Below are 24332 nucleotides of genomic sequence, written 5' to 3'. Positions count from 1 at the left end.
AAGCAGCTGTTGGATAAGTCACAGTACGTTCTCCTTTCGGAGCACGGTGCAGAAAAGAGAAGAGGTGATGCATGAAGGATGCAAATGTGCCCGCCTAGGCCATCACGGGTCAACATTAGTGGATTATTTGAGGGGCTCACAGTATCGGATGGGGAGAAACCATGGGCCCAGAACGGAGTTCTGTTTCACACATCTGGACTGCATTCCCTTTTTTACCTTTGAGTACTCGCTTCTTCTTAGCAGTGGCAGACGTGCGCAGCATGGATGTACCTTCACCAACGTTCTTGCCTAGGTTTTTAGTCTCGGACTTGTCTGAAAAATGAGAACAAGGTCTTTCACTAACACAGCTAATCAGTGTGACACTCAGGAACGAGGAATAGGTTCTGTCTGAAGCAGCCTTGGCTGTTATCTGATATCTTATCAAACATCACTGTAATAGAATAAGTCGGGTATAGAAAGAAGGCTGGGAGAGGTGTAGCTCGGCTGTAGTTCCAACACTTCAAAGACTGAGGTGGGGTGTGTGTGTGTGTGTGTGTGTGAATATCTGCCCAGCCTTGATATGCATAGCAGCCTTGCCTCAAAAAAAAAAAAGAACATAAATGCTATATACAAATGACATAGAAAGGGCTTTAACAAGACTAGTGTATACAAAACTGTGAGTGACTAATATTTTCACATACAATTTAATATCTTTGTAATCCTAATCCTTCTTTTGTTTCCAATAAAGTTGACATTTCCCCTCCCTCTCTCCCTCCTTCCCTCTTTCTTTTCTTTCTTTGTTTTTAGAGACAAGGTTTCCCTGTGGCTTTTGAGCCTGCCCTGGAATTTACTCTGTAGACCGGGCTGGCTTCAAATTCACAGAGATTTGCCTGTCTCTGCCTCCCGAGTGATGGGATTAGAAGCTGACATTTCTATAATGAGAAATAAAGTGTAAAAATGAAGGGCGATTACAATAAATGCTGTTGTGTATGTATGAGGACTAATATTAAAAATGTGTGATTAAAAATATAGTTTGCCAGCCGGGCAGTGGTGGCGCACGCCTTTAATCCCAGCACTTGGCAGTTTGGGTCTGGTTTATCTCACACTACTACTCATCATATGTTCATATTCAGTGAGCCATTGCAGAATCATCTAAAGGAAATATCTATTAGATATAATATTTTCCAGTTTTATGTGCATTTTATATTTCTATTTTCATGTCTTTGAATACGAATCCTCACCATACATAAAAATACCTATTTTCTCCCATCCTATGACCAGCTTTTTTTTCCTGCTCAACTGCACTTCTATTTCTGTTATACTTATCTATTAAATAAAAATAATATTTTCAGGGACTGGTGAGGTGGCTCAGTGGTTAAGACCACTGATTGCTCTTCCCAGAGAACTCCGGTTCAATTCCCAGCACCCATATGGCAATTTACGACTGTCTATAACTCCAGTTCCAGGAGATTTGACACCTTTCCAAAGACATACATTCAGGCAAACAGCCATGCACATGAAATAAAAATAAATAAAAGTTAAAAATACTTTATTCATGCACAAAATTAATTTTTTCCTTACTTCTAGAGTTTTCTAAGTTCATCCACTGAGCTATGAGTGCGTTCACCTGCCTATTGTCCTCTGGTGTTCCCCTCCTTTGCTTCTGCGTTCATCTTCTTTTCTTAGTACTGCTGAGTATTAAGAAAAGATCCTCCTCTGCCAACATCTGCGGCCATCAGCTCCCGAGATTGGACGGAGCCAAACTGGCAACTCCTCTTTCCTTGAAGGACAGTTGAAAGGTCCAATCCTGGCTAGAATCCATAGCTTCTGCGTGTCTATGGTTGCAGCAGCAACGTCATAACATCAAGATCCCTATCTTCCCGCTCAAAAGTTCTTTCTGCCACCTTTTTGCAATATTTCCTGGGTCATCTGAGCAGTGTGATAGTCATCTCATCTCATTGTTGGTGGGAAAGGCCTGGGAGGTGCCCACCAGGGCGGGCTGCTGTTACTGCTCTTCGTGACCAATCAGGGCTAGAGGTGTCAAGGCAGAGCTGAGCTGGAAACTCTTTCCTGTTGGCAAAAGTCAGCCGGGCTGGACGCTCTAGCGCAGGCTGCTGGGGAGAGAGGGCAGTCTCATCCAGCCACGCACCATGTAAACAACAACTCCTTGTGATTGGAGTTGAGGTCGGCTCCATGAAGCGCAATACATTCCTGGTAGTAGACACATGGTCCAAAGCCTGTTCTTGGGAGGAAGTGGAGCCAAGGAGCATCCTCTACCACAGCTTCTTTAAAAGAACAGGTAAAAAAACTTGATTCTGATGAAGCCTAATTCGAAGTTTCCCTTTTTAACTGGGATCTTATATCAGCTCCACAATATATGGCTAAATCTGCGATACTGTAGGTTTCTGCAATATTTTTTTCTAAGCTTTTTTTTTTTAAGTTTAATTTTCATTTGTGAGGATTTTGATTTCTGCTTAAGTATTTTTGTACACAGTTTAAGCTAAGGGCTCAGGTAACCTGCTGTTTGGGGATATTTAGTTTTTTCTGCACCCTATGTGCTGGACTCCCTTTTCCCACTGAAAACTCTGGGTGTCCCTGACCTCATAGGTGGGACTTCACTTATGAGTTCTCTCTTCTAAATCAGTGGTCTATGTCACCTCTCTGTTGTGACTATAACTGTGTCCTAAGTTCTGAAATTATGAAGTGTGATTTTTTTTTCTTGGTTGTTCGCAATTAACTTTATTATGACTTTGTTTCAAGATTCCTTATGAGTGAGATTGATTTTTTTCATTGTTCTCTTTTTACACGCATAGGTGTGGGTGGGAAGATTTGCATCTAAGTGTGCTTGAGCGTGTTTTTGTGTAGGTATTTGTGCGTTTGTGAACTTGTGTCTGTGGTGGTCTGAGGTGTTTGTGGAGAATCTTCTCTCGTCACTCCTCCCTCTTATTCCATGGAGGATCTATTCATCCAACGCAGAGCCGGTTCACGTGGCTAATCTCAGTCGCCAACTTGCTCTGGGGATCCTGTCTCTGCCCTGCAACCTAGAATTACAGATGGGCTGCCGTGTGCACCGTGCATTCTACGTGGGTTTTAGGGATCTGAATTCTGCCCCTCTTTCTTTCATTGCAAGCTATTTAACCTCTGAGCCACGTTTGTAGCCCCCGGAATGGAACTTTCTAGTTCTACAACCCATCTTTGGGATTCCAAGGATTTTCTCAGAATCTTTAGGTCTTTTTCTGTGCTATCATCAACTGACTAATACAATTTAATCTTTTAACATTTGGATCCCTAAAAGGTCTAGAGCTAAGAACTAGCAGTTTCCTCATGAAATTACTGCCATAATCATTAACCACAATCATTCTAGAATGGATATGTAAAGATTCCACACAGTAGCTACTGAATTAAAAAACAGACAAGTCCTGAACCTGGTCACCCCACTCACACTTTCTACTGTATGGTTACAAAGAGGCAGAAAAAAAATGCATGGTAATACCGATGGTATCCATTGATTGTAGTCACAACCACAGAAATGTAAAGGCAATATAGAAAGGAACTAGTGAGAAAGTGTCAAGGACTCTCACTTCATACTATAATGCAGAATATTAAGTAAGGGCGTGAGAGGTGAAGGAAAGCCATTGGTTTGCCTGGGTTAGAGATAAGGGGGATCAACACATTGCACCTTAATACTATGCTGAACCACAGAGCCCTCCACAGAGGTGTCATTTTACACAAGAAAAAAAAAGGAACATATTGTGTGTTTGTAATGTTGGCTGGATGTGGGAAGGGCCTCCGTGTTGAGGATACTGGAAGAGAGAAAGAGCGGGAAAAGAGCAGAATTCTGTCTCACACATCAGTATGCCAGTGACTCTGTTACCTTTGTGCAAACGCGTCTTCACAGAAGAGGTTGATGTGCGCAGAAGGCGTGATCCTTTGACTACTTCCTTCTTTAAGCTACTAGTTTTAGATGCCTCTGAAAAGTGAGAACAATGCCATTCAATGATACTGCAAAAGAAAAAAAACCCCACTTCTGAAGCACAATAATCTCCCAGCAACTCAGGTGAACAGTTAACAAGCACAGACTCTGTTCTATTCAGCCTTGCCTCATAGCTGATATTTCCTTATGTAGATGGCATCATTAGAGTATAAATCAGGCAACAAAGAACAGAGATGAGAGAGGCACCTGTATTTCCAGAATTGGGGAAGTTGAGGCAGGGGGATGGTTATCTGTTTGCCAGTCTGTTAACCTACTACTGAGTGTCAATCTTGCTATATCCTGCACCTTGTCTCAAATGACAGATCATATGCAAATGTCAGAGGAGGAACTTAAAAGATGTCAGTACGACAATATATAGGACTACAGGTGACTTAGATAATTCGCAAATACAGCTTAATCGCTCCATAAACATTTCTCTGCTTTTAGATGACATTTCTACAGTGAAAATTAAGTTATGAAAAGGAATGGAGATGATAGATAATAAGAAATGGCACAGTGTATATATTTGGAAGACTGTTAAAAAGAAAGTACAAAAAGACAGATTCAATTTATCTTTATTTAGGGATGAATCCTAAAATAAAATGTAGAATGTGAGCTTGTTAGAGAGTCCTATCTCAAAGTTAGCTGGTCAAATTTACACAGGGAAGTTTTTCCACAATGTGTTTCTTGCATAAGATTAAAATGTCCACACTTCTGTTCACCAAGGCAGGTGCTTGTTAGAACAGCATGCCTCTGCTTTTTCTCAGACCCAAAACCATTTGCCCTCATGCCATTTCCACTCAGCACCCAGAAGGAGCCCATTATCCTTTCTCTCTAACCACAGATTTAAAATTTAGATGGGCTGACTGAGAATGAGGCCACCTCTGCTGCAGATGGCAGGGCAGGCGTAGAGGCTGCTCCATCCTGCCGGAGCTCGGCTGACCCCACGTGCCCTGCATACGAGTTGCCTGCATTAGAGGAGAGCTGGCGGAATCCAGTCCTCTGTTTCTACTATGTGGGTCCTAAGGACTAACACCTGTCAGGTGTGGCAACAGGTGGCTTTACCCACTGAGCATGTCAACTCCTGCCAACCTCAGATACTCCTGCATATTTTCTTGACAACCTTGTCCATATTTGGTATACTTTTCTATTTTTTCAAGGACTAGGGTCTGAACCTGACCGTTCTGTAAGCAAGGTAAGCACTCCACAACTTTGAGACAGGTCTCACTACGCTGCCCTGGCTGACTGTGAATTGCCACTCTCTTGGATCAGTCTCCCAAGGAGCTGAAATTACAGGCGGCACCCACAGGACGGCTCTTTCTCACCCTCTTGTCAATGGCATTTCTCTTTTCTTCCTTCTTCTGTCTGTCCTGTGGCTGCTAGCATCAGTCAGACAATGAGCACAGAGTGTTAAGTCTTTGTAGCGTGGGGCTGTCTTCTCTCATGTTAAGGTGTGAACATCATATTTTTTCATTAGGTTGAAGATTGCAAAGTTTGTTAAGGGGAAAAATGTCCGTGAGAGTGCTTCTCAAATGTGCTTACATCTTAGATCTATTATTGCATCTTTGGATAGGAATGCTTATTAGATAGAAGTGAGATATTTTCTCCAATTCTGATTTTGCCTTTTACTCTGTTGTTATTGCCCTCTTATTTTTGTTATTCTTTAATTTACCTATTAAATGAAAAATGATATTGATGTTTATGTATAAAATTTTTCTGAGGTGGAATTTCCCTTTGTGTGCTGTGATTACCATTGATAAGTAAAGGAACTGCTTTGGGCCTATAGTAGGGCTATAGGGGAACAGAGCTAGGTGGGGAAAACTAAGCTGAATGCTGGGAGAAAGAAATGGAGTCAGAGAGAAGCCATGGAGCCGCTGCTGGAGACAGACACCTGAACTTTAGCTGGTAAGCCACAGCCACGTGGCCATACACAGATGAATAGAAATGGGTTAAATTAAGATGTAAGAGTTAGCCAATAAGAAGTTAGAGATAATGGGCCAAACAGTGTTTTTAAATAATACAGTTTCTGTGTGATTATTTTGGGTCTAAACAAGCCGGGTGGCCGGGAACCAACAAGTGGCCTCCTCCTACATTTTCCTTTAGTTTTAAAAGTTTTATAACTATGTACAATACATTATGATTATATTCACTTTCCTTTTATCCTCTGGCATCCACTCCCTTTCTCTCTCTAGCTCATCTTCTTCCACATTATCCCTTAGCAGCTGTACCGATAGAGAAACGTCACTCCCTTTTCCTAAGCCTGTCATCAGTCATCAGCTTCTTAAAATGATTAGGGTCTCTCTGGGCACTCCTATATCCTTGAAAGGGCCCATCCTGGCTAGAATCCATAGAAGCTCCGTGTTTGTGGTTGCTATAGCAATGCCCTATGCTCATGATCCCCATCTTCCCTCCCATAAATTCTTCCTGCCATCCTTTTGCAATGTTTTTTGGGCAAGGTGGTTAGGGTGACACAGATGCCCCATTTAAGCTGCTTGGCAGAGAGGTCTATGAGGTGCCCCCAAAAGAAGATAGGGTGTGGTCACTGCTCCTGGTTACCCACAATGATTTGATGTTAATACCCTACTGGCGAATAGATCATACACGTTGGTTCTACGGCACAGAGATAGCAAGATGGAACACAATGGACACTCACACACACTTGGTCAGTGTTCATAGTGCTGGAATGTGCTATACAGGTGGCTGAGGAGACAATGTACTAATGGCCACACCCATATGTGTGCCATCGAAACCAAAATAGTAACTGGTTTCGATTAGACATGTCCATTGATGTAACAGTGGCGTGATTTAACAGTGGACATAACCAGCTCCTTGTGACTGCATTTGAGGCCAGCTCCACGAGAGGGAATATACCCCTGTTAGTATACACACGGTGAAAAGCCTATTCCTGGAAGGGATGTGAACCAGAGGGCACAACACGCTACCACCCGCTTCTTTCAACAAACATGTAAAAAAATTAGGTTGAGACTAAGTCAAGGTTTTGTGTATTTTTCTTTTTTGACTGTGTGTTTTATGCCAACTGCCAATACAAAGCCAAGTTTGCTGGCCTGTAAGTCTCCTCTGTGTTTCCATCTGATATTTTTGCGGTTCAGCTTACATTTCATCAGCAACAAAAAGGACATTGATGTATTTTGAAGTATCCGTGTATGAGAGGGCTCGAGCACCCTTCTGTTTGGGAATGTTTGGTTTTCCCGGCACCATATGTGCTAGACTGCCATTCCCGCCTGAGTGGTCTGGGTACCACTGACCATGCAAGTGGGAGTGTCTTTCTGTCTGCGCCTTACTGGCCTGTGTTGTCTGGCCGCCATCAGAACTATGGTGAGTTGCAGCCTTTCCTAGTTTGTCGCCAATATTTTTCTTAATTTTATTTTTGAGATTATCATTCAATTACAATATTTATCCTTTTTGTTTATTCCCTTAAAACTGTCCTATATACCCCACCCTGCTCTCCCTCAAATGCAAGGCTTCTTTTTTCACTGTTATTGTATGAACGCATGTTTATGTATATACATATATATTTCTTTTTTTTTTTTTGATTTTTCGAGACAGGGTTTCTCTGTAGCTTTTGGTTCCTGTCCTGGCACTAGCTCTTGTAGACCAGGCTGGCCTCGAACTCCCAGAGATCCGCCTGCCTCTGCCTCCCGAGTGCTGGGATTAAAGGCGTGCGCCACCACTGCCCGGCACATATATATTTCTAAATATAACCTGTTCAGTCTGGTAATGCTATCTATATGTATGTTTTTAGGGCTGACCATCGGACACTGAACAGTGAGTTGGTGTACTCTTTTGGCTTTGACATTCTTTCAAGATTCTATATGATTTTGAAATGAACTTCATTCTCTTTTTCTATGTGTATGTGTGTGCAGTATGTATATATATGCATGGGTTTGCACACAGGTGTTTGTGCACACATGTGCCTGGGGTGTTTGTGGAGACTCCTCTTTCTTCACTTCTGCATCTTGTTCATTGAGGCTATTGTGTCCATTGGTCAATCTCTAAGGCTGTCTATGTGATACTCAGAGCCAGTCTATGTGGCCAATCTCTAAGGCTGCACTGGGAAGCCAGTCTCTGCTTTACAACCTGGAATTATAGTTGGCTCTGAGTATGCTGCATTTTACAAGGGTTTTTGGGAAATAAACTCTGTTTCTTTCTTGCATTGTAACTGGCTTAACTACAGAACCTTCTCTGTAGCCCTCAAAATAGAATTCCCTAGCTCTGCACCGTAACTTCAGAATTCTAGGGATTTTCTCAAAATCTGTAGGTCACTTTCTGTCCTACTGCCAAGTGACCAGTATAGTTTAATCTTGCTGATATTTTGTATCCCTAAAAAGTCTAGTGCTAAGAATCAGGAAATAGTTTTCTCACATAATTAGTGCCACAAATATTAACTACGACCATTCTAGAATGGATATGTAGATATTCCACACAGGATCTATTAAAGCTACATCCTGAATCCAACCACCCCAATCACACACTCTACTGTATAGTCAAAACTTTGTAATGATATTGATTGCACCATTGATTGTAAAAGTGTAAAGGTGGTTAAAGAGGGAATTATTGAAAAACAGTCAAATATTCTCACTTCATAATGTCATGCTGAAAATTAAGGATGTGAGGCATGAAGGAAACACATCACTTTTCCTGGGTTAGAGATAAGGCAGGACCACACATAGGATCTGTTACTATGAAGAACCACAGCGCTCTCCACGCATGTCTCTACTTCCAGGAGAAATACGGGAACACATTCTGTGCTAGTAAGATTCGCAGTATGCTGGAGGGGCCCAGGGGTTGAAAATGCTGGCATACAGAAACAGTGGGAATAGAACAGAGTTCTGGAGGGGCCCAGGGGTTGAAAATGCTGGCATACAGAAACAGTGGGAATAGAACAGAGTTCTGGAGGGGCCCAGGGGTTGAAAATGCTGGCATACAGAAACAGTGGGAATAGAACAGAGTTCTGTTTCACGTGTTTGCATAGCAGTGGATTTTTTACCTTTAGTCAAATATCTCATTAAAGCGGAGGCTGACATGTGCAGGAGATTGGTCTCTTCATCAGCATTCTCGTGTAAGCTACCTGATTTACATGGCTCTGAAAAGTGAGAACAAAATCATTCAGTGGTTCTAGAAATACATCAGCGACGAAACACACGTTCCTTCCGGCATTCAGGCACACGGTAAACAATCAGGAAAACACTCAGCCTTGCCTCTTATCTGGTATTTCACTGAGGTTCACTACCCAGGTGCTAGTCAGACAACAGGAAGGACAGAGCTGGGGGAGGTATTATAATGTAGCACCAGGGAGGCTGAGGCATGGAGAAGGTTGCCAGTCTGCGACATACTGAGCGTGACTCTGGTCCGGCTGTCTCAAACAACAGATAGAAATGCCGTATACAAATGTTGGAGAAAGAACTTAAAAGGTACAATATGACAACATAAGAATCTTCAAATGACTAAAATACAGATTTTCAGATCTAGTTTCATCTCTGAATACATCCTTTTTTATTGTGGTAGTGGACATTAAGTGCAAGAAGGAAGGGAGGTAGTAGGAAGTGTTATAGTGTTTGTATTTGGACTAAAAAGAAAATATAATATGGCTAAAAAGGAAGTATAATAAATCAATGCCTGAAGCTGGTGGGAGAGCTGGCCCTGAAGTCATGAGTCATGAGAACAGGAGTGTCCTTGTCCCCCAGCAGCTGCAAAACTCAGGAGAGCAGGTCCTGCACCTCAAGGCACCCTGGGAAGCACAATAGTGTTGGCGGAGGGGTGGGTGAGCCAGCCCCTAAGCTCCCAGCATGGGAGAGCTGTCCCCACTACTCTTCTCTCATGTGGAGACGTGGGTGGGGGAGAGATAGCCCCACTACCCCTTTCCCCTTACTGCCTGTGACAGATGAGCAGAGCCGACCCTGCCCTTACCAGCTGTGGCACTCAGAAAGTGGGCCTTACTCCTTGCCTAGGCAGCACAGTTGAGCTGACCCTGTTGGCAGAGGAGTGGGTGAGATAGAACTGGGGGCATCAGAGTGGTATATCTGGCTATGCCCTCCCCATTTCTTAGGTAGCGCTGAGAGGAAGATGTCCTCCCCTCTTGACCCTGCCACCTGTGGTGGGCCAGGGAGTTGACCCTCTCCCTCACCAGCTGCCACATTTGGGAAAGTGAACCCTGAACCTCTCTTGGGCAGCACAGTGGAGGTGACCCTGTTGGCAGAGGTGCTGCTACACTGTACCAACTTGTCTTAGTGTTTCTATCGATGTGACAAAACACCATGACCAAAAGCACGTTGGGGATGAAAGGGTTTATTCGACTTCCATTTCCACAGTACTGTTCACCAGTGAAGGACAGGATCTTAGAGGCGGAGCCAATGAAAGGGCACTCTTTACTGGCCTGCTCTCTTGGCTTGCCGAGTGTACTCTGTTACCACTCAGAACTACCAGCTCAGGAACAGCACTTATTCCCCCACTGACCACTAATCAAGAAAATGCCTCGGCCTGGAGGGATGACTCAGCCCTTAAAGGCTAGGCTCACAACCAAAAACAGAAGAAAATGCCTCACAGCTGGCTCACATGGAGGCACGTTCTCAACTGTGGTTCTCTAGTTTGTGGCAAGTCGACATAAAAAACAGCCAGGGTTGTCTATTGCCAAGTGTGTGAAGGAGAAAACTGTCCATGAGAGTACTTCTCAATTTTGCTTACATTTTAATCTATCATTACATCTTTGGATAAGAATCCTTAACAATTTTGAGTGACAGATTTTCTCCCATCTGTTTCTGCTTCTCCTTATTTTATCGACTTCCTATTTACATCAGTTTTTATCTATTAAATGAGGAATGATGCTGACATTTATATTGGTCAGGGTTTTCTAGAGGAATGAAAATTATAGAACAAATCTCTCTCTCTCTCTCTCTCTCTCTCTCTCTCTCTCTATATATATATATATATATATATACACACCTGTATCTATTCTCTGTCTGTCTGTCTGTCTGTCTGTCTGTCTGTCTCTTTCTCTCTCTCTGTCTCTCCCAGCACTTGGGAGGCAGAGGTAGGCGGATCTCTGTGAGTTCGAGACCAGCCTGGTCTACAGAGCTAGTTCCAGGACAGGCTCCAAAGCCACAGAGAAACCCTGTCTCGAAAAACCAAAAAAAAAAAAAAAAAAAAAAAAAAAGAAAGAAAGAAAGAAAAAGAAAAAGTATAGGAACAACTAGGGTACTCACAGTATTGACTGTATGGTGAAAGAGCCCACAGGTTAAAGATGGCGGTAAACAGAAGCAATGGGATAGTACAGAGGTTTATTACATACATCTTTATGGCAGTGACTCCTTTACCTTTCAGCGCACTTATTAAAGCAGCCAAATTTGGTATCTGCAGACTATTTTCGACTTCAGCATATTCCTTCTCTAAATTTGTAGTTTTAGATGTCTCTGAAAAATGAAAATAACTTTATGTAATGGTAGTTAAATATTACAATTGCTGAAGCAAGTATAAGAAATAATATACTTATTTCAATAATAATTCAGAATATTAGTGGTGTAAACAACCAAATAAAAAGACACAGATGAGCAGCTTGGATTAGAGCTCAGGCTATACCTTTCAGCTTCTCCTAGAAACAGACCTCACCATCAAAGATGGACACCACCTCAGACTAAGGGACAGAAAATGTTATTTTGAGCATATGGACTTAGGAAACAAGTTGAAATAGCTATTCTAATATCAGAAAACATAGTTTTCAAGCCCAAAATACTCAGAAGTTTTTGATGCTTTTGTTGCTACAACTATTAATTATGGTCACTCTGCAAATTATTTGTTAGTACTTATGAAAATTAAAGGCGTGCATGTTCCCAATCCAGCGACCTCCTAACATACTCTACTGTATAAAGCCAGAGAATAGCAATGTGTTAGGACACTGTAGTCGCAACAACAGAAATGCAAGGACAACATAAAGAGAAAGTCTACAGCAAGTGTGCTGTTTCTCCATTTCAGAGCAGCGTGCAGCACACTAAAGGTTACCTGGTTAGAGGTAAGGTGGATCTGTGCACAGGATCCTACTACTTTACACAAACAGAAAGCCCCCAAACGGGGATCGCTGCACAGAAGCATGGAAGGCAAGCTGGGCTTATAAAACTGGCCGTCTGAGCCGGGCGGTGGTGGCGCACGCCTTTAATCCCAGCACTCAGGAGGCGGAGGCAGGCGGATCTCTGTGAGTTCGAGACCAGCCTGGTCTACAAGAGCTAGTTCCAGGACAGGAACCAAAAGCTACGGAGAAACCCTGTCTCGAAAAATCCAAAAAAAAAAAAAAACTGGCCGTCTGAAGGGGCTCACGGGTTTGAGAATTTTGGTAAACAGGAAAGCACGGGAAAGGAATATTTGATTTCATACGTCTGTTTTTACCACACTCTTTTTACCTTTGCTTTTATGTTTCCTTACGGCGGACATGGACATGTGCACAGCACTGGAACGCTGACCGACTTCATCATAGAAATGAGTCGTTTTAGATAGCTCTGAAAAACAAGAGCAGCGTCATTCAGCAACAATGGAAATAAACTATTTTTGAGCACAGTTTCCTCCAACTATTGACATAGAGGGGTTGACAAAGCCCTTCCAGACTCCGTCTGATGTATCCATGCCTGGCAGATGATATTTTATAAACGTGCATTGTAAGAGTGCAAGTCAGGGAACTAATAAGAGAAGCGGGAGGTCCTGGCCTGTAGTCACCCCGCTTCTTCTTGACATCTTTGTTTTCTTCTTTCTCTTTTTCTCTTCCTTTCATTTCCTCTTTATTTTATTTTTGTGGCATTAAGGATTGAACCCAATTCCTTACATATGCTGGTTGAGAGCTACACAATTGAGCTGCAAATATCTAATTAATTCTTTCGATGAGATGGGGTCTCACGGCCAGACTAGATTTGAACTCTGGGTATTGTCAAAGCTGACCTGAAATTGTGATTTTCCTGCAGGACTCTCCGAGGGATCTACAGGGACAGCTATGGAACTCCAGAACCAGCCAGTTTTTCTTCCACTTCTCTCTTGGTCCCCCTCCTGGAAATATCACCCCATGTGTGTGAAGCGTTTTTCTCATTCTAGTTTTGGGTTGAACTTCCCCAATGAGAGAAGACATTTCTATGTTCCTGTAGGTATATAAAACCTCAGGAAGAGCATCTTTTAGAGCATTTCCCATGCGCTTTTTTATAAATGAGTTTTGATGTGGTTGAGCCGCAGACCATTGTTAATCTATCTTTGGAAGGTAATTCTTTATGGAACCCAGATAGGGAAATATGTCCCTTTATTTGGGTAACCCTTTTGCTTTACTGATATTACCCCATTTTTTGTTACCTTTTAAAAGCTACCAAATACAAAATTTTATCTTCCCTGACATGACCAAATTTTAAAATCTGATGAATCCAAATTTGCCAATATTATTTTTGATGCTAATCCATTTTATATTGTCAAAATGAGCATCTTATTGGCTGTGCCTGTTTGTCCCCATATTTATGCAGGTAACTCTAACTTGTAAGGTCTGCCTTCATGTTGACTTATGTTTTGAAAGCGGTTTAGCCTGTGAAACCCTTTCATGCTACTGTTGTGGCTATACAGGCTTCCCTGTACCATGTGTGGATTTCTCCAGCATGGCTCTGGTCTCTGTGTCCCCTGTATGCATTTGAGAACTGCAATGCCCTCACAGCTGTGGGTCGGTCATACGCTTTGAGGTTATTAAGTATTATTTTGTTCTCTTACATATTTACAAAGATTCTATGTAAATGTTAAATGGACTTTCTATATATGCAAAAATACCTTTTGCATCTCAGGGACTTCTCTAGAGATTTTTAAAATCCTTTTCATAGTACGGACATTTAACAGTTAAATTTGTGCTTACGTTTTTCCCACACAAAGTCTGTTTCTCAATGTGACACTTAGAATTGGGTTTTTAATTTATTCTCTGGTTGAATTATATTAATTGTAAATTATTTGTCAATATGCATTAAATTTAAAAGCACACATGTATTTTCCCCACAAATCTCATTACACAGTCTATCGTATAGAAACATTAGTGAAATAAGACAATTGCACATGACAGCTACTGAAGCACTGATTATTGACCCCTGAAATAAACCCTGAAGATTTAAAGGGCATCGTAAGAAGGCATTAAAGTGGCTGCTGGATAACTCACTGCACATTCTCTCTTAGAGCATTGTGCAGAAAAGAGACAGTGTGAGGGATGAAGGAAGTCTATCCATTTACCTGGGTCAAGGCAAGTAGGGCTCACTTACGCGCAGGATGCCAAACTTTACAGAGCCTCATCCTCCCACAAACACAGGCATGCACTCTCAAGAACCATGGGACATACTGTATTCACAATATTGTCTGCTGGGCCCACAGGTTTGAAGACAGATATTCGTAAAAAGCACCAGCGGGAATGGTACAGAGTTCTCTCCCACACATCTGTATTCTCACAACTCCGTTACCTGCAGTGAGGTCTTTGTTAGTGGCAGAGGTGGAACCACGCAAATTATAGTAAATTATGGCATCTTCGTCATTTAAGTTTACAGGCGGTGGTTGCTCTGGAAAATGAGAACAATCTCAATAAATTACACCAGAAGTAAAGTCATTTCCATTTTTAAAAAGTTAAAATAAATCCTAATCCCCATCTGAAGATGTTCCCTCGTTTTTAGTTATTCTAGATGCTGCAGCTTAGCCTGCACAAATCAAGTCTTTCTGCTTTTTCTTACCCTAGCTGTTTACGTTATAACAGCATGCGATAAGGGTGTCTGTTGAGGAACAAAGAGTTAACACAAAGCTGGCTAACTACTCAGTTCTAGTGAAGCCCTGTTTACTGGAGAAGAATCTTTAGGCTCTAAATTACTTACTAAGCCCTATCAACAAACTAATAACGTCTGTCCTTACACCCACAGATAAGCAGCTAAGTGTGGCCTTCACCCCTAATCAAGGAAACTTCTCTTTGTAACAGAGAGCACTATAGAAAACCACAACCAATCAAAGCCCAGGCCCAATGGCTACAAAGAACTCTCACACCTAAGGCACAAGGAACGTTGCAGAAGAAGGGGTGAAAAGATTGTAAGAGCCGGAGAGGTCAGGGAGTTTGCTGTGAGACTGTGTCGCCTAGGTATATCAGAAACTAGATACCAATAAAGTCTCACCAACACGACTACTCAAATGTGAGATGAACAAGGACGAAACCAATGAACATGCCAAAGTTGACAGGAAAAAGCCCATGGGGCCTCAAGCCTATACAAAAAATTACAGGCATTTGGGTAAAGATGGGAGCATGAGAGTTAGTCCTCCCCAGAGATAAACACACCCTTTGGTTATCCAGTGCCAAATGGTCATCCTTGAAAACAAACAAACAATTGACACTATATAAACTTAACAGGTTATATTTAGGAATATCTATGCATATAAAATACATACACATATTCAATAACAATTAATGACTAAAGAGGCCATGGGTTTGAAAGAGACCTGGGAGGGGCATGTGGGAGGTTTTGGAGAAACGGGGAGGGAAGGGAGAAATGTTACATTTAAATTACAATCTCAATAATATACAACAACAAAAATGAATATAGTAGACACACTCATAGCCTTTGCTATATATCGTCTCTTATATTACTTATTAGGACATTATTCAAGGTTGTTTAATGCTCCTACTTCCTCATCTACACATGGAAATAGTAACAGTGCCATTACATGAAGTTGCTAAAGATTTAAATATTGAAACGGTGGAAAATACTCAAAACAGAACCTAGAATTTCACAAGTGGTTAGTAAATGTTGGCTATTATTACTGGGGAACACGATGTTTATTCCTTGCTTGTTTTACCTGTGCTATTCTCTGACATGGGAGCTAGATCTTAACATAATGGCATTTTATTTTATTAAATACCTGTTGTTGTTCCTTTGCTGAACTACAGCTCCCAGCGTTCCCCTGGACCACGGACACATTTCCCAGAAGCCTTTGCATTCCTCGTTAAAAGGCGAGGGTCGCTACGAACCCCCCTTTTCCCTCTTTTTCCCCCACCTCTCCTGTCGTGTCCGCACACCTTTACCTGCCCGCTGTTACCCCTCCCCCATTAAAAGTGCACCCACGTGGGACCTCTGCGTGTCTGTGTCTTCTTCCCCGTGTACCGTCTTTACCCTCTAACCCGCAGACAAGAAAGCCAGTCAGAAATTAGGAACAACATTGGTGCCGCCATCGACCCGGTGACCTTTCCGTCCCGGTACCCGGGGCCCCGGCCTCTGGGCTTCCCGGCGCCTCCCGGAGCTCAGGCCTCACCGGGACAAGGTTTGAACCTGCAACCCAACTGCTTCCACCTGTTTACCACGGCCACCTAACACCGACTGATCCGTGAGTTAACCTAAGTTGGCTTCCTTCCCCCGGGGCGCTAAGAGACTGTCCGGCCGGCTTTCTCTAGCACGTCCTGGGCAAGGTTGCCGCCCCCCGCCCCCCGGCTTTCTGCCCTCGGCTAAAACCTGCCTCCGTCTGCGCCTGGAAGTTCGGTGCTTCCAGCTTCTCCCTCTCCTTTTTTTCTAATCTTTTTCTGTCTTCTTTCCGGCCCGCTATGGAGCGGTTGCCCCCCGGGCTATGAATCAGCCCCCAAAAAGCTTAATTGTCTCCTCCCAGCCGGGGCTTTCTCCCCCGTCGGTAGCTGGGCTCAGCCAATTGAGCCCTAACACGCCCCTTGGGTACACGGACGCCTGTACTCAAGGCTGCCGTGTTCGCGGTACCCCGGTACCTTTTTGCGGACAGGCTTACGTTCTTAGCCATGGGTTCTAAGCCATCTAAAACAATTCCCCCACCCTCTCCTCTTGGACAGCTTCTGGAAGCTCTCAAACCTCACGCCCTGATTCCCTCCATAAAACTATCAATGCCATCCCTCCAGGGAACCTCTGCTCCCGCCATGGATCCTGCGGAGAAACCTCAACCCCCCTCCCCCCCCCAGGCTTCCACCCCCCCCCACGCCTCGAGGGGCCACTCGCTCTCGCTCTGCCCAGTCGAGCGACAGTGACGGCTCACCCATTCCTCTTTCCTCCAAGGTTTCTTCTAGGAACAGGAAGGACTCGCCTTCACCTTTCCCCCATGTCGCCTCTAAACGTTTCATTCCTAGGTCTCCAGGAGTCCTGCATAAATATTCTTCTGGGTCACCTACCCGCTCCTCTCTGAATCAGCCTCACCCCACTTCTCCCGCAACAGGTCGCGCAAACAGCTGAAAATTTCTTCCCGCCATAGGTCACGCAGAAAATCGGAAGCATCTTCGGATTCTTCCCCGTCTCCTCTCCACCACAGGTCACACAGGCAGCTTAAAGCGTCTCCTCCCTGTCCTACGCCTCCCCCTCGATCTTCCAAAGCCCCTCTAGGCTCCCACCATCACTAACCACCACTCTCCCGTTGTTATTCACTTAAAACGCCCCACACCTAAGGATATCAGGTTCCTAAAAGCTACAGCAGCCTCCTGCCAGATCTGCCAAAAGATAACGGCCCAGAGTTTTGAAGGAATTCCTCATTGGATTCACCTGTCACATCTTAAACCGTTCATCTCCACAGCTCAAGATAATCCTTCATACACGGTAACTCAGATGGGACCTTGTTCTCTTAAGTTCCAAAGGACACCGGGTTCAGCCCCCTCTACTCCAGTCTAAGGAAAACGGCGGTCCCATCCGTCGCTGTGTTAACACACCCTCCCTTCTTTAAATTCATAAATAACCATCTAGCTGTCGTTACAGATACCATCATCAAATACGGAGTCAAGGGCTCAGGTGGTGAGCAGATTCTCAATAGAGATCCTTGACATAACAGGTCAGCCGCTGACTGCAGCAGTGGCCCCTGGAATGTTAAGGAATATACGGTTAAAATCTATTTCTTTTAAGACACTTTCTTTAAGTTCCAGGATGCCAGCCCAACCCACCTAAAGAAATCAAACACATTAACGGAATAAGTATCATTTAATTTTTTATCATTCTTAACCCCAGACGTCCTAAGACTCCCTCACCCCAGATCTCCTCTCCCCTTTAATTTTTTCCCTCTCTAATGCAACTTTTGCCTTCCAGCATCTTAACGATGACCCACCTACACAGAGAAAGCCAGACAGATTTCTTCAATCAGCCACCTCAGACGCCAGCCAAGACTTCAAACGCCAGCGGGACAATCAGCCACCCCAGACACCAGCGACCTCAAACGCCAGTGGGACATCGCCAGAATAATCGGACACTCCCTGGATCCCCCGATGCCCAAAGCCAGCAGGAAGCAGTCATGAGAGACCGGGCTACGCCCCCATTCCCTACCCTTTAAGGTCCCCCAATTTTTTTTAATCAAACCAAAAGGGTGAAATGTTGTTCCTTTGCAGAACTACAGCTCCCAGCATTCCCCTGGACCATGGACACATTTCCCAGAAGCCTTTGCATTCCTCGTTAAAAGGCGAGGGTCGCTACGACCCACCCTTTTCCCTCTTTTTGTCCCCGTCTCTCCTGTCGTGTCCGCACACCTTTACCTGTCCGCTGTTACCCCTCCCCCATTAAAAGTGCACCCATGTGGGACCTCCGCGTGTCTGTGTTTTCTTCCCCATGTAACGTCTTTACCCTCTAACCTGCAGACAAGAAAGCCAGTCAGAAATTAGGAACAACACCTGTGGTAGTCTCTCAAAGATTCCAGTTGTAGTTTTGTTTGACATGTGTCAAGGGGCAACTTTGGCTGCCATGTAGGAAGCATCACTAATGGTGTATTTCAGTAAAAATAATATCTTTAAAACTTATTTCTATTTAAATTTCCTTAGAAAATTCATAGGGTTTAATATTCCTGACTATTTATTTATTTAGTATACAGTATTCTGCCTGCATGTATGCCTGCAGGCCAGAAGAGGGCACCAGAACTCATTATAGATGGTTGTGAGCCACCATGTGGTTGCTGGGAATTGAACTCAGGACCTTTGGAAGTGCAGGCAGTGCTCTTAAACTCTGAGCCATTTCTCCAGCCCCTCCTGACACTTTAAAGATTTAAAACTTAAGTAAATCTTATTTGAAGGATTTAGTTTTTTGTTTTAAAAAGGATATGGCAATTCTGAACACATATGCACCAAATACAGGCAAACCCAATTTCATAAAACAAATACTACTAAATGAAAAATCACTAGTGAATCCTAGCACAGCAATAGTGGGTGACTTCAACGTTCACTCTTACCATTAGACATATTGTCTAGACACACAAAAGAAATCAACATTGAGCTGTGTGTGGTGGCGCATGTCTTTAATCCTATCATCCAGGAGGTGGAGGAAAGTGGATCTCACAGAGTGGATCTCTGTGAGTTCAAGGCCAGTCTGCTATACTTAGTGAGTTCCAGGGCAGTCAGGCTACACAGAGAGACCTTTCTTGGAAAAAAAAAACCAATAAGCAACATCAACACACCGTAGTTAAATAACATCATAAAATAAATGAACTAGAAGACCAGAACAGTAAAGAATACACATTGTCATAATCAGCCATGAAACTTTCACCAGAATTATCAATACATTAGAAAGTGAAGTAACTCTCAACAGATAGAGGAAAATTGAGATAACATCCTGTATTCCATCTAACCACAATTGAGTATTAGATGTCAACAGTAAGAGAGACTACAGAAACACATGGAGACTAAACAACACACTATTGGACTATGGATGACTCACAGAAATATCTAGTAGTAGCTTTGATATTTGGATATAATTTTCATGCTCTATTGCTACAGCTATTAATTATGGTAATTCTACCGAGTATTTGTGAGTACCTATGAAAATTAAGAGCATACATGCTCTTAATCCAGCCACCCTACTTGCACACTCAATTGTATAAAGTAGTACAGTGACATTGGTAGCTCTCTTGGTTGCAGTTGCAACAACATAAATGTTAGGATTCCATAAGGAGGAATGGTAGGTGAAGGGTTTTATTTTTCATTAGGAACATAACACTAAAAGCTGAAGCTGTGATGTGAAGGAAATCCTCCAGTTCACCTGAGTTAGAAGTAAGGGAATCTACAACCAAGATCCTACTACTGCACAGAAAGACAAAGCCCTTCACACTAGCTGTTTGCTGGAAAAAGGACTCGTGGGTTTGAATATTCCAGAACATAGTAACAATGGGAAATGAATGGAAAGGAATTTTTTTTTTTGAGACAGGGTTTCTCTGTACTTTGGAGCCTTTCCTGGAATCTGCTCTGTAGACCAGGCTGGCCTCGAACTCACAGAAATCTGCCTGCCTCTGTCTCCCGAGTGCTGGGATTAAAGGCGTGCATCACCACTGCCCAGTGGGAGAGGAATGTTTTGATTCACACATCTGTATTACAATGTCTCCTTTACCTCCAAACTCGAGTTTCTTGGCAGCAGACCTTGACTTGCGCAGGTTATTAGAAAGTGAAGTTTTGGACAGCTCTGAAAAAATGAGGACAAAATCATTCTGCAGTGATGGTAATAAACTATTTCTGAGCACAGCTTCCTCTAGCTATTGACATAGAGTGGCTGCCAAGCACCAGTAGACTCTGTCCGATTCATCCTTGCCTGGCAGATGTTATTTTATAAACGTGAATTCAGGGATCTAATAGAGCAGTGGGATGCCCTACAGGATGGCAGTCATGTGGTGCATCTACTGCCTACTTCTTGACACCTTGAAATTATTGTTTTCTCCCTTCTCTCTTTTCCATCTCCCCTTCCCTTCCTCTCCTCTTTACTTTTTGTGGTACTGAGGACTGAACACAACTCCCTGAATATGCCGGTTGAGAGTTTCATGATGGAAGCTCCCTCCATCCCCAGTATTCTACACACTTTTTATATTGAGATGGGGGTCTCATGGCCAGAATGGACTTGAACTCTGTTTGCTGTAAAGCTGACCGGCACTTGTGATTTTCCTGTTTTCTGCATTATTCTCCCAGGGAGCTTGAGTGACGTGCGCAGAACTCCAGGACCAGCCATTTCCTCTCCCACTTTTCACTCTGCCTCCTTTCCTGCTATTAATACCATTTAAGGAGGTAACAATTTTTCTCATTACGATTGATGTCTATGTTCCTGTGGGTATGTAGTACTGTCTCAGGAGTGTCTTTCAGAATATTTCCCATTGTTTTTATGTGTCTTCTTGTGGTTTAACTTCAGACCTTCTTTATCTTTATAATTCTTTCTCAGATGTAGACAGGAAGTCATGACCTCTTTCTGTGCACAGCCTTTTGACTCCACTGGTACCTTTCCATTTTGTTTGCTTTCTTTTGGACTAACATTTGTACCAATTGTACAAAATTGAATTTTTCTTAATGTGCACAAATTTTATCTAAGATCAATCCGAATTTGCCTATATTTATATTTCTTGACCATGTCCTCAATGCTAATTAAAAATACATTCTAAGGTGAACATCTTGTATATCTTTGCATACTTTTTTCTAAATATTTTTCAGGTTTGCATTAATTTGTAAGGTACTTAGTTACTAAATTCTCCAGTGTTTCTCTTACTGTTTTTCCTTATTATTTAGACTGTTACAGTTTCTGATGATTCCGTATGAATTTCTACTTTTCTACTCCAGTAAGATATCTATGGACAATAAAAACATGCATTTTCTAAATACAATAATCTCACTCATACACTCTACTCTACAGAGACAAACTAGCATTATAAAATGTGAAGGGGGCTGGAGAGATGGCTCAGAGGAAAAAAAAATAAATAAAATGTGATTGGCACCGTATGTTGACACACACCTCTCATCCTTACACTTGGGAAGCAGAGGCAGTCCATCTCTATGAGTTCTAGTCCAGCCTGCCTATATAGTGAGTTCTGGACCTGCTGTGGCTGCATAGTTAAGTCCTTGTCTCAATAAAAAAGTGAATGATTTGATTGCACTATTGATTGTAGCTGCAACCACAGAGATGTTTATTTTAAAAGGGACTACTGATAAGTAATATATTCTCATTTCAGAATGTTACAAAGAAAATGTAAAGTATAAGACCTAAGCGAAATCGGTCAATTTATCTGGGGTAGAGGTAAGGGGGTCTCTGCACAGGGTTCTATTTCTGATCAGAATCACATGACTCTCCACATGTGTCTGTTTACAGGAAAAGCCTGTTTGTTGGAAGAGCCCACACTGAAGGATACTGGTACATAGAGACGGTGTGAACATAATACAGGATTTCATTTCAAACACGTATTACAGTGCTTCATTTACCTTTAAGGACTTTGATTTTTGGAGCAGAGGCAAGCGTCTTCATATTGTTTGGAAGTTCATCACTTCTTTCAATTGACGTTACAGGGTTATGCTGTTCTGAAAAAGGGAATAAGATTATTAACTGACACAGTAAAAAAGCCCTAACTTCAAAGTTTACAGTTACAAAAACCAACTCATTACATATATGTTTTTATCTAAACATACATAAATTGAAACAAACCACATTACTTCCCCCTTCCCTCCAGGTCTTCCCATGTTCTTTCCCCCTCTCTCCCAGATGCCCTCACTCTTAAATTAATAGCTTCCTTTTCTTTGATCATCATCATCACTTATATATGCACAAATATAGAAATACAATCTGCTGTGTGTGTGTGAACACGTGCGGCTGGGGTTCTCTATCTAATTCCAAGTTGGATGCCCTGGTGGGAAACTTCTATGTCCTCACATTGCTTCCACCCAGCACGTGGAAGGAGACCATTATCCATTTTCTCTAATCAGAAATCAACACGACGTACTTGAGGGGCTGAGCCTGCACCTTTACCGCCAATGATAGGGCTGTAGATGAAGGCCTCTCAAGCCGGCTGGAGCTCTCGGGACAGTTTATTCTCCTTCTTTTACTTCCTTGACACCTTTAGCAACATTTGTCCTTGCTTTGGGTTCATTTGTTTCATACACTAAAGGAGAAACTAAGGCTTTGTGTGTGCTAGGCAAGGACCTCCAACTTCCTTCTACTCAACAGAGAAATGCAGTGGCCTTGACCTCACTAAGCACCCTGGGTGCTAGAACCTGTGATCCTCCTGTCTCAGCCTTCCTGTTAGTAGGAAGGATTACTCATAATGCTATCTTTTATATTTATTTTTTATTGCTGATTTCTCAAGACAGGTTTTCTCTGTGTAGCCCTGACTGTACTAGAACTCTCTCTGTAGTCCAGGCTGGTTCTGCCTTCCGAGCGCTGGGGTTAAAGGCTTGCACCACTAGTGCCTGGTGCACCTTTTATTTTTTTCCTTTCACCTTGGTCTTTCCTTTCTCTCTTTCCCTTCCTGATAATACCCAGTCAAGGTTGTAAGTGTTTTTTTTTTCCTTGTAGTTTTGGGTTGAGTTTCCCAGTCGTTAGTGATGTTTACCAGGAATGCCTGTGTTTGCTATTAGCATGTTTTTCAAGGGGTTTCCTTGAGTTTTGTCATTGTTGAGATTTGGATATCTATTGGCATATCTTTGGATATGTTAACCTGTTAATAGTATCTAATTTGGATCTACTCTGAGGATTCTCTTTAGTTTAAAGTTAGTTCATTAAAGAACCCCAAAAATTTATTTAGTGGCTGGAAAGAGATTCTCAGGTTAGGTTAATGCACTTGCTGTTCTTGCAAATAAATAAACTCGAACCTGGGGTTCGAGTCTCTGTACCTACATGACGGCTCATGACCATCCATAACTCCAGTCAGAAGGAATCAAAGCACCCTTCTGGCCTCTCCAGGCACCACAGTGCACATAAATACATGGAGGTAAAACACTTATACATATAAGATCAATTGTTAAAAGTATGTATTTATTTGGATGTGTCCGTGTGTGCACACACGGAAATCGGAGCACAACTTTTGAGAATTAGTTTTCTTCTTCTCTTGTATGTATGTTCTGTATGTACGTATGTATGTATGTTCCAAGGTTTGACTGAGGGTATCAGGCTTGGGCAAACAAGCACCTTGACACATTAAGCCAACTGGCTAGCGCCAATTCAATTCATTTTTTATAAGCATTTATTAATTGCACCAAGTGATGTGAAAAGCTTTAAACGCTTGTGACATCAAATTTTCCATATTATTTTCTTTTCTGACTGTGTCTCTGTGGCCAGTTCAAAACCACAATATCAAATTTACTATCATGTATGTTTTATACTATGTTTTCTTTTAATGTTTTTATAATCCAGTTCTCGCTTGTGTTTCCTTGATTCAAGCTGAGCTATTTTTGAAAACAGTCCAAGCCCAGGTCTCAGTTTTATGCTTCCGCCTAGGGATGTCGTTTTTCCCTGCATGATGTGTGGCAAACTGCGGTTCTCACTGAGTGGAGCTGGTACCCTTCACCAGGCAGTTCACCTCCCATTCCCTTCTTGATGTCATGGCCTACCTGGCATCTGTCTGTACGCCAGAACCGTGGTGCCTATGGCTTGGTCACATGTTTGGAATTTAGGAAGTGTGACTC

The 24332-nt window shown here is 42.7% G+C and overlaps 2 long non-coding RNA genes across 2 annotated transcripts; both read right to left on the bottom strand.

Annotated features, from left to right (window-relative positions):
* Window positions 1-271: 271 nt before the first annotated feature.
* Window positions 272-9015, bottom strand: LOC121446732. Its single transcript, XR_005974118.1, has 3 exons — window positions 8961-9015; window positions 3854-3949; window positions 272-312 (listed from the first exon to the last, which is right to left on the bottom strand). It is a non-coding gene; the product is annotated as an uncharacterized LOC121446732 (long non-coding RNA).
* Window positions 9016-9029: 14 nt separating this feature from the next.
* Window positions 9030-12418, bottom strand: LOC121446731. The gene is made up of 3 exons (XR_005974117.1): window positions 12361-12418; window positions 11284-11379; window positions 9030-9056 (listed from the first exon to the last, which is right to left on the bottom strand). It is a non-coding gene; the product is annotated as an uncharacterized LOC121446731 (long non-coding RNA).
* Window positions 12419-24332: the final 11914 nt, after the last annotated feature.

Source organism: Microtus oregoni, unplaced genomic scaffold, assembly GCF_018167655.1.
Source record: "Microtus oregoni isolate MIOR12 unplaced genomic scaffold, Mior012 000004F_ref0000308, whole genome shotgun sequence".
Classification (NCBI taxonomy): domain Eukaryota; kingdom Metazoa; phylum Chordata; class Mammalia; order Rodentia; family Cricetidae; genus Microtus; species Microtus oregoni.
The sequence above is the reverse complement of the archived record's forward strand: the minus strand, read 5'-3'. Positions and strand labels throughout refer to the sequence as shown.